The following is a 16,286-nucleotide window of genomic DNA, read 5'->3' on the forward strand; positions in this document are numbered from 1 at the left end:
TGAACGCTGTGACCAACCAGAGGCAGCGCTCAGCTGTCATTTAATGGCTGAGTACAGAATAAGACCGCCGGGGATGGGGAGAAGAGCCAGACACCACTTCTAGGTCAGTTAACTTTTATTTTTATTTTTTTCCTACAGCTAGGGATGATTTTCGGGGTAGAGCTTATACTTCCATCCCCTCTGAAAATCTTCGATGCAGGGGTTGCCTACATCCCATTGCTGTCAATGGGGCGGCAGCAGAGCCGGCCCCATTGAAAGCAATGGAACAGCATTGTGGTCCTCTGCCATGGCTGTGACAGCTGTGGCAGGAGAATTCTTTTATCCCTGTGAGGAGTCCCATCATCACTGAACACTGTGACAGTCCTGTCACAGTGTTCAGTGAGGAGAGGACCTAGCTAGTCCCGTGAACAGGCATTTGAAACTTTGCCCGTTGAAGGCTTGAAAACACTATTTTGTAAAATAAAAGCATGGAACTTTGGTCACAACCACTTTGCACATCTGTGGAGCGTATTCTTTTTTTTTTTTTGCGCATATCGGCGTGCAAAAAAAAACACGCTCATCTGACCGAGACCTAAGTGTGTAAGGGTGCTGAAGCATGTTTGTTAATATGGCTCTTGCCAACGCCATGTAAAGACCTCCGTCTCTGACAGTCACGTTCCACAGCAGGGAAGGAGTTAACAGAGGCACTATAGGTGCCATGTTTATGAAGACAAGCGTGGAGCTGTTGGGGAGGTTCTGCAGCACAGGGTGGTTCCCTATGTATAAGAGAGCTGCCTCACAAGGCAAAGTTACAGAGCAGGAACAGTAGCAGCTCCTGTGTGTTAACCTATGTAAGCAGTTAAAGGGTGAGGTTGTGGATTGAGTATATCTCCCTCCCAGGCTCTTGGTCTGGACAGGATGGGGATCCAGTCCACAAATTCCCAGGTAGCTCAGCTGGAGGCACTGACCCCTTTAAGGGAGCATAAAAGACTGCAGCTCCCAGGGAGTCAGTGTCTGACAGCTTGAGGTGGGAATACCACTTACCTGGTGGACCTGAACACCCTGCATTGTGCAGAAGTGCATGGGTGGTATCGCATGGACCTTTTTTGTTGCTGTTCCGTATAAACAGACTGAAGAGAAATTTACCTAAGCACCCTGCGTGGTGCGCCTTTTACGCTATATGGACTGTTATGTTTCGTTTTGGCTTGGAGTGTGCTGCACGAAATAAAGTCTGATGTGAGTTTACCCACTACTTGGAGTCCGGTGTGTCGCTGCCGTCCCTTCCCTGGAGGACACTTTACCGTACCTAATATATGTTAAAGTTTATTGTTTAGAAAAATGAGTGTTGTCTCGGCCTCTGTCCTGTCACCGCTATGCTATAACACCATCCACCTGTTATACATGCTCAACCACTGATTCATTCAAACTCCTCTTACTTGTGGTTTTACCTATTGTAGGAATAGACAAATAGGGTCCCCAGATTTGACAATCAATAAGGGTTTCAATGGTTGGACCCTACTGATCGAGCAGTTATTACCTATCACATGGATACGTGATAATTGCTTCAGGCTGGAATACCTCTTTAACCCCTTCACGCCCCAGGGCATAGAGTTATGTTTCAGGTGCATGGGGTTTATATGTGGTGCACATACATACATGGTAGGTGCGGACTGTCTTTGACAGTTGGCAACTAACCGCAACAGCTGTTTTTAACTGTAACTCTTGTCAACTGTGACAGCAACATATAAGTGTCAGTGTTTGGGGATCCCGAATGGTCACCCCTTGATGAAATGACAGTTATCGTGGCAGTCTGGGGCCTTCTGAAGGCCCCCAGGGCTGACACGACTGATTGCCCATCAAGACGTACCTGTGGCACCTCTTGGTAGACTGCCTGTTAGAATGTGGTATACTGCAATACCAGTGGTTACAGTACCCCCAGTAATAGCGCAGCCGCCCCACGAGAAAGTAGTTTACCTTCATTGCATAGTTCTAGTCCAGCTTTCAAATTTGTTAAAAGTATTTCATTACATTTTATGATTAATATAACGCATCCTGCAAAAAAAAAAACAAGCCCTCAGACTCAGCTACATCATTGAAAAGATAAAAGTTATGATATTTTGAAAGTGGGTAGGAAAAAACCCAAAATAATTTTTAAAAAGGCCACGTTTTCAAGGGGTTTTATAGTTTCTTCTCAACCTACGTACTTAGTTGGTATCCCATAGTATTGTTATGACATGAAGTTTTTCCAACCCCAAAAAAGGATATAATCTTATAACATTTTCAATAATTGCATATTAAAAGAGATATTATTACTAAAATATATACCCAAAATTAAATTTTCTCATAAATATCTTTTTTTTACTTCTGGATAGCAGATAGCCACCTATATACTGATCAGAACTGATGGCCGCTCTTTTCAGATCTTTCCTCATTGTCGTACTTTTTATTGGAAAAAGACTGGAAAGAAAGATTAAATCAGTTTTAAAAGTTCTAGAAGCACATAGGCAGCAGAAGAGGGGAATTCAGGCCGTAGCATTCCTGTCACATTCAGAAGCGAATACATCCAGCTTAAAGATTTATAGCAGAGAAGAGATTAATATACTCACTATCATTCTCTGCCAGACAAACTTGGGCCCACATCAGCAAACTAACAATTGGACTGTATGATACAGGATCAGGTAGAGCAGACATTAAAAATGCATTTCAATATTTTTTTCCATGCACTTTTTTGTCTATCAAAAAGAATAAATAAAACAAAACCATAGGTAAAAAACAAAAACTGGGCATCGGGGATTGTTTTATACAGAAATGTTAATTCTGTAAATAATTGTATTAACTGTTACAGTATACCGTATATACTCGAGTATTAGCCGACCTGAATATAAACCCACAAAAAACTGGTAAAACTTATTGGCTCAAGTATAAGACTAGCTATACTCGAGTATATACTGGGTAAAGAAAAAATGCCATACTTACCTCCCAGTCAGCGTCTGTGTCTCTGGCACGATGGTCTACCCGGTGGTACGCAAGCTGCTTGAGAATTCTCCCCGCTGTCATCTCCCTGCTCGGCTTTGAAGTCTCCCGCCGTCAGCGCTGTGTAAGTAAGCGCTGTGATTGGATCGAGCGCCAGCCAATCACAGCCGGCATTTGATAAACCAATCACACCCCTTCAGTGATGTCATCTACTGAATGACTGTGAATGATCAAGCGCCGGCTGGGATTGGCTGGCGCTCAATCCAATCACAGCGCTTACCTACACAGCGCTGACTGCAGGGGAATTCAAAGCTGAGCAGGGAGATGATAGCGGGGAGAATTCTCAAGCCGCTTGCCGCACCGCCGGGCAGATCATTGCGCTGGGGACACCATCGCGCCGGGGACACAGGCGCAGGCTGGGAGGTAAGTATTGCGGGGGTTTTTTTGTTGTTTTTTTTAACCTCACTCGAGTATAAGCCGAGGGGGGCTTTTTCAGCTTAAAAAAAATGTGCTGAAAACTAGGCATATACTCGAGTATATATGGTAATTTCTACATTTTAGCAACTCACAGTTTTTATCTTCAATACAAAAATTTTCACATACAGGAGTCCAGACACTAATGTTTTTTTCCTATAATGGTTTTGTCAAATAGACACAGTCATGTGACCTCTAACCTCCATCCAAAGTGGGATAGGTTTGTAAGTAATTGTGAAGCTGTACGATTTTGCTGCTTTTTTAGGTGCTGCTATACTATATTTTTGTATTTGCAAATAAAAAATATTGAAGTAAAAATAATAATGATTGTATACAAGTTCATTCAAACCCTACTATCAAAGATAAACACAGTCAGTGTTTTATTTTTCCGTGCAGTATTTATTTAAAGGAATCGTCCATTGAGATGGCCTTGTCCATTTACCCTCTCAGGCCCTGTCCTCAACACACTTTTATCTCAATTTAATGTGCATGCTGAGAAAAGGTATTTACATATATATGTTAAATACAGGCTATGACAGATACCTACACATGGCATCTGGCACCCACAGACTATAATGGCATCAGTTTAATGGATACTTCATGAAAAGCTATTGGAAGGCTCATGACATATACGTTAAACAGATGCCATTATAGCCTAAGGGTGCTATGGTTGATGGTAACCAGTCTTAGGCATCCATTTAATGTATCAGCCACTTAAAAACTATAATGGAATCCCTTTAATGGATATGCCAAGAGCTTTTCATTAGCTTTTCTGGCTGTATTTGCTAAGCAGATACCATTATAGCCACTGTTGGACATCTATTTGATGCATCTGTAACCCATAGACTATAATGGTATCTGTTTAATGGATCTGTTAAGAAAATCTATTTTCTTATTTCTTTAGCAGATGCCTGTGACAGATGCCATATGTTGACTATACCAATACATGGTAATATAGAGCTTCTGTCAGAATAAGGGTGCCTACCCACTAGCGTTTTTTTCCACTGCGAATTTGCAGCGTTTTTTTTTTTTTCAATTGTCAATGGGACTTTCTAATGTTAAAAACGCAACGCACCAAAAATACAAGTTTTTAACATTAGAAAGTCCCATTGACTATTGGGGAAAAAAATGCAGCAAATTTGCAGCAGAAAAAAAACACTAGTGGGTAGGCACCCTAAAGCAGCCCTATGAACAAATATTGCATGTAAATTAAAAGATATACTAATATACATGCTAAACATAAGCAAAAACAGTGATGTCAGGGCCAGCATTAGCGAAGAGGGGAAGGGGGGACTGAGCAATTGCCCAGGGCACCCATCCCCATAGAGGTCCCCATGCAATCTGAGGCACTGACTGGAATTGCTTATGTGCAAGTATACAGACAGGTTGTGGTACCCACCCTGAGCAGTGGCATAGCAATAGGGGTCACAATTGTGAAGTCCATAAGCTAGAGGGGCCCAAGGACCCCTCCCCACTAACATGAACTTATTGCTCTTGTTCTGGTGGACTCAGCACTATCATGTATTTTAGTGGCTGTCATGATGCTAGAGCTTTCTGCATCATATAGGGATTTAGGAACACAAACCCCCTCTCATAAAATAATAGAAAAACCTTTGACATTTTTGAGATATCATTGATCACAGGTAACAGAAATATTGGCTAATCTACAGTGACTTTGGGGTTATGTTGCCCAACTTACTTGAAATCTTGAATTAAAAAAAAACCTACAGGCAAAATTTCAATCTCTTCAAAGTCTCCTCTCTCCTACTGCTCTCCCCTGTATGGCCACAGTAATATTCAATAGAACATTCTAGCTTTCCTATGGATTTCTGGTGTCAGACCCCTGTATTTTTCATTTCCTCAGGAAACCTTACTGTTACCTATTTGGTTCCTGAAACAGGAAGCTCATGATTAACAGAGCGATACAAGGTTTCATCATCAGACAACTCTGCATCTGTATGTAATTCTACGGGACCCTTGGAACACACACTGTATGTAATTGAGGATGCTAGCAAGAGAAACAAAATGTCCAGCCATAAGTAATAATTACCGTAAAAAGCGTGATCCTGAAACACAAAGGTCCCCTACCAAGGTCAGAATGCCATTACTGTCGTAATTATTTTTTGATGATGTGATGAACTGAATGTATTTTTCTAAAAGCAAAAACCTAAAAATAAAATATTAAAACAAGTGGCCAGAAACAAATGATTTGTTTTTGTATCTGTTTTTCCATAGAAATGTACAACCAATAAATCTTTAAAAGAGGAAATGTAGCAGGTCATTAAAATAACATTTACTAACATTACTCAAAAGAACAAACCTTCACTGAAGTCATTTCAAGTAATTAGTTGTTAACTTTAATTATCTAGCGCCTATGACACAGTAGACAGCTAAACATTGATGCCCTGATTCGTTGCTGTTTTGGTGCTGATATGGTCCTTTTAACAATGTAACATATTCACCTCTCCCCCTTAATTAACCATTCACTTACCACAGGCTATGTTTACACTTAAATAGGGGTCTCCATTTCCCCTAGCTTGCCATTTACTGTCTGCTGTCAGGTATCTGACTGGAGACAGGAAAACATGCAGGAGGGGGATGAGTAAACATGGTTATTCATGGCTATGAGAGGAGGAAAAGAAGGAAGGGTGGGAGTGGGAAGAGGAAAGAAAGGAGGAGAGGGAGAGACACACACAATGTGACTGCTAGGTATAATGGTAAATTGCTGTTTATTCACTTGTGCACTGCTCAGTCTTGCAGTACAATGTCCGACATGATGATGTTATATCTCTCTTTGTGTTACAGACATCTAGAGAGAAGAATCTGCAGTTCTTTTTACACAGTATATAGAACACAGCACAATAACCAGGCTCCTCCCATCAGTTCTGGGGGAACTGAGAATCACAGATGCAGCCTACAAAGAGGGAAAAAAGCTCTAAATACAGGACACAAGTTATATAGTGGCAAAATAGTGTTATTTCTCATGCACACACACAGTAGCCTATTATGAAAAATTTTCTAAAACGTTATATATGCTTTAAGTTGCCTGTGAACCTTGCTAATATGTTTCTTGTCATATCCTGAGATGAATGGAGCAAGATGACCAACCTTGAAAAAAAGCATCTTTTTTTACGATACTTTGACAGGAGTTGTTTATGCTGGTAATCTATATGAGGTTACCAAGTGGTTGAGATGTGGATTCCAGCCTATCAAGGGCTTTGTTAGCAAGTCACAATAATGTATTTGATTTTTTAATTAAAAATTGAAGTCATAAGAAATCTGAGCAGGGATGTACTGTAGGGGATGCATGGGATGCCATTGCACCCTGGCCTAGGAGCCTTAGGGGGCCCATAAAGCCTTTCCTCTCCATATAGACAGCCCAGTACGATGAATAAGCCATTATAGTTGGGGGCCTTGTTACAGATTTTGCATTGGGGTCCAGAAGCTTCAAGTTACGCCTCTGAATCTGAGATAAAGTTTGTTTGTCCATTAGGCCATGTGTCACGTCTGTCTCCTGAGACCTGTGGTTCTACAGGTGCTCTGGAGTTCTCCTGCTCAGGTGGTGGGGATTGTGATGGCTGGACATGTGTGTCTCCAGTCAGCCAATCACTGTAGGTCAGTACACATAAAGCTGTCTTCCCAGGTGTGGGTGTGGTCCGCTTTCTCTGTTCTCATCCTCTCCCTGTGTGTGGTGTGAGCAGGTTCTGTGTTTGGTTGCTGCAAGAAAGGTTTGTGTTTTGGGCTTTGTTTAGTTATGTCATTAGACTCCTGTTTAGTGTAGGGACTAGCGGTATAGCCAGGAGCTGTAACATGGCCTGCTTCCATATTTGATCAAAATGTCAACTAATACCTGGCATTTATATCTGCTACTAATGGTTGTGTGTTTACTGCTGTATGGTGTGATTATGGCTCTGTGTGTCTTCTTACTCTGTCCAGTTGTCTGTCTGTGGTTGCATGTATTTTTGTCCTATGCAGTGTGCGTGGATTCCTAGGAGCAGCAAGGGCCCAGATCCAAAGACCGCTGGGCCCCCTTTATTGGGGTGATGTTCCTGCTCAGGTAGGTGTCACTTACCCTAGTAGAAGATAGGGAGAGTTGTTAATCTGTGGTAGTTTCACCTGGTGTTCCCTATCAATCTGGGTCACGTTCGTGGGGGCCTGGTGCTCACTTGCCCACACGAATGTAACATGATTGATTGTGCATAGTGTTGCACTATGTTGCATGATATGTTATGTTAGTGACACATTTGTCTCATGACCGTTGCGTGTGTTTCTGGTGTTTTTTATTCAGAATATGGTGTCCTTGCATGTGGCTGTGGGAGTGTATTCCTCCATTTTCCCTGAAGATGCTTTTGACACCTGCTTTCCCTCCACTCCTTGCGTTCTGGGGTGCTTACATCGAGTAGTGTGTGGTACTGTGGTCACACAGGTGTACATACCTGCAGGTTTCTTCTTATCCCTTTGCAGGTACGGCTTTCAAGCATTGGATGTTCTTGTGTGTGGTGCAAGCTGATGATGCTGGCCATGGTGTTCCTTGAATGCCAGGTGGGTGATGCCTGGTGCCTCTTCTCCTTGTATGGTGGCTCCATACAGCTTTGGTTGTATTGGTGGCATGCATGATTTCTGAGTGGTGTTTATATGTTATACACTATGTTGTCTTTATGTTGTGCTGACTGTCTTCTGGGTATGACTCTATCTGTATTAGTATTCCATTCTCCTGCTGACGTCTTAGCGTCCGCACCAGGCCCGTACGGATAAGTCCTGTGCACGATATGTCAGTCTCTTTCCCCTCTGGATCAACACAGTAGGGCTGTGACTCCTGAGCCACTGGTTAGGGATCACTATTGTATAGAACAAGGACAAACGAAATCCAACATTTTTCTGGCTCTTTTGATTTTTTTTCTTCATTTACTGTGTCTAATTCCTCAAATGCAACCACCATTAAATACTTGATTTATCTATCTTTACTGTCAAATTACAGATCTCATCTTTATTAAAGACATCTAATTTATTGTCTATCAATTCAGATATCTTGTCAAATAATTGTTTGGATGAGTTCTGTCGGCTTCAATTTCATGAGGTTGATTTGCGTTTCATTGGATCAACACTGTTGGATAGTAGATCAAACTAAACTGGGCTTAGTAAAGTGCAATTTAGACCTATTATATGTCTCTATCCTGCTATGCATGAACGGATTTCCACCAGATCACCATACATTTGCAGCAATTCAGACACCATGTGGTCAGATGCAATAGGGATTTTTCGGAAATACTAACTTTTATAATATGGTACTAGAAATATGTAACACTACTGGAGTTAGTTCAAGGAGTAACCAATGTCCCTAGCTTGCAGCTGTATGTACACAACCCCATAGCATCACCCAATGGTTCTAGTCTGGTCCATGTACATGTGGCTGCATGCAGTGCCCCATACTCACATTCATTTACTTTCTATAAAGAAATTCCTTTTTCCGTAGCTCCCAAATATGGCAAAAGTTTTGAGGCATACACAAGGTCCAGGCAGAATAAGCTCCTGCAGCCTGCTAGACCTGTTCCAGGAATTCAGGCCAAGATGGGAAATAAAATCACTAATGGAAAGCCTAAATGGAGTCTGGAGACTTTAAGGCCTTGAGGATACCTCAGTGGGCAGTACAGAGATCAAGAACAGATCTAAAGAGGGAATCAAACACAACCAGTACTGCCTATGTAAAGAATTGTACCTCCATTTGTATGTCTGTAACCATCAAGCTTATTGGGCAAGTAAATGTGAGCTTAGTTGTTCTCTTGACACTCTGGACTATTATTGGGGTATGCATGGCCACCATAACATCAGCACTGGGATGCAAAGACCAGCCCAGTACATCTTACCATCATCACATACACGTTTATACTGTGTGACTGACTAGCTTGGGGAGCAATACACCGTGACATCCTCCCTCTGTCGACCACTCAATTGGCCCAACCCTGGTCATAACAAGAAGAGGAGGCAACAGAATGGAATGACACATAACTGCAGGATCAGACTACCAACAGGGTTTGCTTGTAGTCTGTAACCATGGAGACATATACTGTACTGTAAGTTTGTATAGATCAAAGCTGCTAACACAAAACAGTAGGTGATTTTTTTAATCAAGACAGTGTTACTTCATTTTCCATTCTAGATACATTTGAACAATGACACAAAATCAGTTGCAACAGTATATACACTCCTCTCACCCCTCACCTAGGGACCCTTACTGAGCCTTCCAACACTACCACTAGTCACCCACTTCCCATCACCTGACCAATGTCCGTGGAGCTTAGTAGTGAGAAATGTGCGCTACACTGATGACTCTGGAAGGTGCAGATTTTGACTTGTTTTATCATGCGGAAATGCTGCAGATTTTTCAGCACTTCCACTACATGTGAACAAACCCTTAAGCACAAATTTGAAGCTGACACTTTATCGAGCCTCGTGTGGCACAGAGTGGTAAGGCAGCAGAAATGCAGTCCTAAGCTCTCGCTCACTACCTGAAGGTTGCGAGTACTGGTACTCAGCTCAAAGTTGACTCAGCCTTACAACCTTTCAAGGGCGGTAAAATGAGTACCCAGTTTGGTGGGGGTAATAAATAAAAAATTACCTAAAAGCGCTGGGGAATACGTTGGTGCTATACAAATAACAAGATTTTTAATTTTTTTTAATTTACAGTAGATGTTTAGATTCATAGTACAGGGTGGTCTGCAGGGCATGTAACTACCAGAATAATAGTAAGGCAATTAGTTGCCACGGGCAAGCAAAAATATTTTTCAAATGTAACTTTCTACTAACCTTTGATACATTTTATCTCTGAGGTTAAAATGGCTTTCAGTACATTGACTACTTGATTTTATTTGCCTGACGTATTTTATGCAGGGATGCATATCTCATCAAAATTGATGGGTGTGCCAGAATAAATGGCATTGTTATAAAGACCATGTCTAATCATAAAACAGAGTCCTAAAGAGGCAAGGACGGATTACTCAGATATCCTGGCAGCTTGTCAAATGCTACTGACAGCTGGGCTCAGCCACACTTTCGCATCTATTAAAAAAAAGAAACAAAAATATGTCATATATACGCATCCTAGAAAGCTTCCACTTACTTTACACCATGGAAGGATGGCTCCTTGTGCTGGTTTTCACCAAAATACACTACTTAAATCTCCTGGGCCCCAGTGCAAAATTTGTAACAGGGCACACTGCCAGGGTCCCCTTAAGCATCAAGGGCTGCTACAATCTATACTTCTGCACTCCTTAGCTACACCTCTGGTCACACCATTACCTACCAGCTCCCTTCCACCATCACCATACATCCTGGACCAATGAGTAAGGTAGATAATTATATGCATTTATTGTATCCAGTGTTCATGTAATGTATAATTAGATAGCAATGACATGTGCTGAATACATCCCAAGCTTTGTTCTTATAGATATTGTCTACAGGGCTCGTACTTGGTCTTGAATTGCTAGCTTTTATTTCAGTTCTTTGCAGAAAAGTAATTTTTAAGATATCTGCAACTAGAATGCGAAGCTCGCATATGGAACAGTGCACAGCAAGCAAGATTCTGGCACCACACGTCACCCATGGCTTCATTACTGATTTACAAAGTATGATAAATTTGACGGGATCAGCATAATTCAGGGGTAGAAGCAGTAACCGTCTGCTCAGTGCATCCTTGAAAAAGTGTCTTGAAAACAGAAATCCTGAAAACCAATAATGTATAAAAACCAGATCACCTGTGGCTAACCTGTCAGAATTCTGCAAAGCAATCACTTCTCATGGACTCAGTAAAAGGGTGTGCTACGCTTCTAGATATCTTTTCCTTAAGACAATAGAGACTTACTTAAAGTGAAAATACAACTTTGCTGCTAGAGTGTACATGTAGAATTCATCTTTGGTTGATTCACAGCATACATATGTGATGAATGCAGGTGGATGGTAATGACACAGCGGTAAGGCAGGCGGAGGCAATAGTCGTTGCAACAGAATATTTACTGTACAAAATGATATAGTTTCTCTCCACAGGAGAACACAATTTCTTAAAAAAGTTCCTGTAACAGTTCTGAACTGGCCTTATAGCAACAAGGGCTAAAACTATCCATAGTCTATAGTTTAGAGTTTGTCAATAATCTCTATACAGAAAAGTATTTTTTTACAGGTGCCTAGTCCTGATGGGGACCTCCTTGGTATAGGGGCAATTACAAATGGCTGCTTTGGCTTGTCATGAGATGTAATCTCCACATAGCAGTTTTAAATCATCTGAGGTATTATCTTTCTGTAGTTTGATGGCCATAGGGATTTATGCGCTGGACAAAATAATAATCCTGTTGACCCAATGGCGCAAATTCTGCTGGCATCTTCCTCCTAGATCTTGGTTTCTCCTAGCAGCTTCAATTTCTGGCTGACACACAGAAGGGTCAACAGCTTGGTCTTCTGGTGATGTGGGGAGAAAGACTCCCTTTCCTCCCATGCAAACTCTCTCATTGGGTCGCATGGTCATCTGTGGCCCTCGGTTATTCATCACAACCTGGTAGGGATGTAGCTTAGACCATGGCACGGTGCACTCGCATCTATTTTCTGTATTAGGGAATCCCTCCCTCTCTCCACCTGGTTCTTTGCCAGCCCCCTTGTAGGGTGTGGGCTACTCTTTTATTCTTAGCCAGGGATGCATCACCATGGGGTCAGGGCTTTGTGACATATTGACACATCATGAAAAAGGCTATAGCTTGCTCAGCACAGTCATATTGCCTGTTTTCATTGCTGGAGAGTAAGTTAGCTCTTCCGCTCCATTACATAGTAATGACATCACTTTTCCAATGTGACTTTTGGCCGCACGCGTCATGGCCGCATCACAGCCAAAAATCGCATGAATGAGAGGCAGCCACGACCAAGTCAGCACATTTATGCCACAGACCAGAATACCGTCGGGCAGGGGGAGTGTTGCAGCCGTTCGGAGGTTCCCACCTTGCTTTCAGGCCAGACCAGGGTTTAGCAGTATTCCTACCTCTCCTGGAGCTGAGCGGTGTGGTGGTTGCAAGAGTAATGTCAGTCCTCACCTGGTGCTGAATAGCCCTGCTCCTATTTAAGCAGTGCTAGTATTGACTCCTGTGCTGGTCAATGCTTTAGTTGCCGCTGGACAGCTACTGAGGAACACATCCTGGCTGAAACTCCTCTGTGCGAGCAAAGTCCCTATTTCTGCTTTGTTTGGTTTTCTGTTTCCCTTTCTTTTATTCTAGGGCTCCCTGATAGGGACGTGTCAGTGGCCAAGGCATGTGTGTGGGTCCGCACCTATCGGAGCAATCGGCCTGCCGAGTAGGCAGGGCCCCCTCCTGGGTTAGGGGTTTAAAGCGAGAGGAATTCCCATAGTTTTATGTTTCCTTTGCACAGTTGTGCCTTTTTCGTTTGTTTTGGATACTGCATGTCCGGTTGGACGCAACAGGGAGAGAGTTTAGCTCTGCTAAACTCCATCCCTCCCCCTCTCCGCGCCTTGGCAGCTGCAGGCAAAGGGAGGGAGTGAGAGCTAGCATGTTAAACTCTCCCCCTATCTCCGCCCCTTGCCAGCTGCTGGCAAGGGGATAGGGCAGGAGCTAGTGTGCTAATCTCCCACCCTCTCCCTTTGCCGGCAGATGGTAAGGGGCGGAGAGGGGGAGGGAAAGGGGAGGGAGTTTATTAGAGCTGCTGCTAATCTCCCTCACTTCTCCCTTTTCCAACAGCTACCATAAGAGTCTATGGGACTGGCCACCATATTCCAGCCAAAGATAAGTCCAGATCTATCTTTTCCAGTCAGCATAAAAGTGGCCGGCCGGAATGCGCACTATGTGCGCTATTTTTTCTGGCTGGCCGATTTGACGACCCCCAAAATTACTGATCTGAACAAATGCCTTTGAATCCAATGCTTTAGATAGTTGCGATTTTTGGCCGGTGTTTTATTCCTGCAAAATCGATGCAATAAACGCCAATATGAAAAAAGCCTGAGGTTAGTAGAGGCCTGAATACTCATCCATCTGTAGGTATGCAGATGCCTGGTTTGAACTATGTCTTGTCTGATCTGTTACCTGGTCTTGAAGGGGGGTGGGTTCCCATGTTTCTTGTTCATGTTGCTCTATTTGCTGGAGTTTGAATGATGTACCACTGCTACCTGCTACCTTCTAGAGAGAGTGAGTTCGGCCCTAGGTTCCTGACGTGGGGCCATCCTTATCAGAACGATTACTCTGCTTATAGGCAGGTTTCCTATTCTGGTGTAGTCCAGGGTCAGTTGTTTCCTTGTTGTTGGTGTGACAATGTATTTGTATTGCATACTTGTTTAGTCTAATAAACTCATGTTTTTGGTAAATCTGAGTGGTGTCTATTTATGTCCAGATATATACAGTTCATTTAGGGGTTATGTACATTCATACAGGCAATTTGAATAGGCCCTGCAAGTGAATGCAACACAGAGCTTTTCCAGGACTGGAGACTCACTACTGCTCCAAATTCACCTAGAGGAAAGCAAGCTACGAGACAGGAAGGTGAATGGATGAAGAAATCAAACCCCTAAATGTGTAGATTACATCAATTAGAGACCACAGGGCATAGGGTTGAAGGGCAAGCATAACTATTTCTTATCTTATAATTTCATTTATCGTGGTAACATTTTGTTGAGCTTTTTTTTTTTATGTCTTTTGAGTATCCTCACCAGGTCGCCTTACTTACTATGTGCATCATAGCCTTGGAGTGGCATACATGCACATTTTGTTTAGATGTTCCTAACTTCCAAATCACCCTTTTCATCATCACTAAAGGGTTGTTGCATACTCAAACATATGTTTGTAGTTAATTCATGTTAATATCAGTTTCTGAATTGTGCTTGCCACTTACTAGGCTTCTACAGAAGATTCTATACCCACATATCGTTCGCTGGTCACAAGGTGTTTCACTGTATTTATATAAACTCAAGAAATAATCTTCCACATAATGTCGCTCAATGTAAAAGGACTTAACAGTCTGTTTAAGAGGTGTTTTACTTTTGAAAGAGACTACAAGCTTGAATGCAAATATATTGTACATCCAAGAATCACACCTTACACCAGAATTGGAGCAGAAGCCATTGCTTTGACTGCTCTGGAGTGCCTAGTGCTCATAATTGCAGACGTAGCTCTCATTGAAATCAGGAGTGACTGTCAGTCCATGTACACAGGGCCTTCAATAGGACACTAAGGCCGGCTTCACAAGGGCGAGAAATTCGTGTGAGATTTGTGCATTGCTTCTCCCGTTGTTTTCAATGGGGCCAGCGGCAACATTGCACCACGTGCTAGGTGCACACAATGGGAGAAACTCTGCCATCCTCTGCTGCGGCTAACAGCCACGACGGAGGATCTCTACTTCCACGAAGTGATGTGAGGCGGTTTTGAGTTAAAAATGCCTCACATCCTCAGGGAAATTACATGCTGCTGATCGCGATACCAAGCCGTGATTCCAGTCCTGATATCACGCTTGCCTATGTGAAGTTTGTCTATGTAAGAAGTTGCATCTTTTTTGCTTGAGCTCATTGAAGCGGAAAGACTATGGTGCAACTTCTCTCTCAGTGTAAGCAGCGGTTATTCAGTCTTTGAATGACTGACTGCTATTTACTATGCATGCAAATCGAGAGATGCTGGCTCTGTAAGGGCTCGGTCAGGCGAGCGTTGTTTACTCACTGCTGAGCAACCAGTAAACCACGCTGATAACAGCCCTGAAAAGATTGTATGAATGGGCTGCTTCCAGCTCCGTGAAGCAACCCGGTCACACGATCCGTGGGGCGGGCTGCGTGCTTTCACGGCTCCGATAGGAGCCTATGGAAAGCACGCTGCACCTCGGCGCGCCACGGAGCTAACATGCGAGTTTGCACTCGCTGTCCTTTCTTTGAATCATAATGAGCAAACAACACTCATCTGACCGAGCCCTAAAAAGGAATAATCTTTACTTCACATATATTAAAATCACATAAAGTAAAAGGTACTGTACGGAACTATATCCTTGCTTTATGCTTTTCAAGGCTCTTCGACTTCTTCGCTGCAGTTTTTTTTAACGCAATTGTCAGTGGGACTTTCTAATGTTAAAAACGCATTGCATAAATATTACAAAGCACAAACTTGCGATGCATTTTTAACATTAGAAAGTCCCATTTACAATCGCATGAACAATCGCAGCATATCGCGTGAAAAAAAACGCGCACGAAAAACGCAAGTGTGCAGGACCCCTAAAACCACTAATGGAGCAATCACCTGTGTCATTCTCTAATGACGTGCACATATATTTAGTGTGCTTGCATTTACATACAAATATAGAAATGGCAGAAGTATTCGTAAATCATAGATATTTATAAATATTGAGCAAATCGCTCTTGAAATTCAAACCATCACAATATCATGTCCCTAATATGAATTAAATCAAATTTAATTCTGCTTAAAACTAATTTCCTTCCATCTCCTACTCTTGGGAGTTTCTTAACCTCTTCAACACCAAGGAATTTGAAGGTAGTGCGAGAACCTGCATGACACTCAACAAAATGTCTCGCTACTCCCAAGGCATTTTTATTACCTTTTCAATGTTATACATATGTTCCATGATCCTTGTTTTCAACTTGTGAACATACAGCCTTTAGGTTCAATGCACACGGGCGTATTTGCACTGTGGAATACAGATCCAAATACAGCCCAAAGGACATTAATTGAAAAATGCATTTCCATGCCCACAAGTGGAAATCAACTGCGATATTCCACTCACAGGTGGAAATCACAGCATGTCCTATTCTAGTGCAAGCCTCTGCAAGGCTCACACTATCCACGCCATTGTCGCCCCTACAGCTCTGCACTGCGCATGTGCGG

This window comes from Eleutherodactylus coqui, chromosome 6 (assembly GCF_035609145.1).
Source record: "Eleutherodactylus coqui strain aEleCoq1 chromosome 6, aEleCoq1.hap1, whole genome shotgun sequence".
Classification (NCBI taxonomy): Eukaryota; Metazoa; Chordata; class Amphibia; order Anura; family Eleutherodactylidae; genus Eleutherodactylus; species Eleutherodactylus coqui.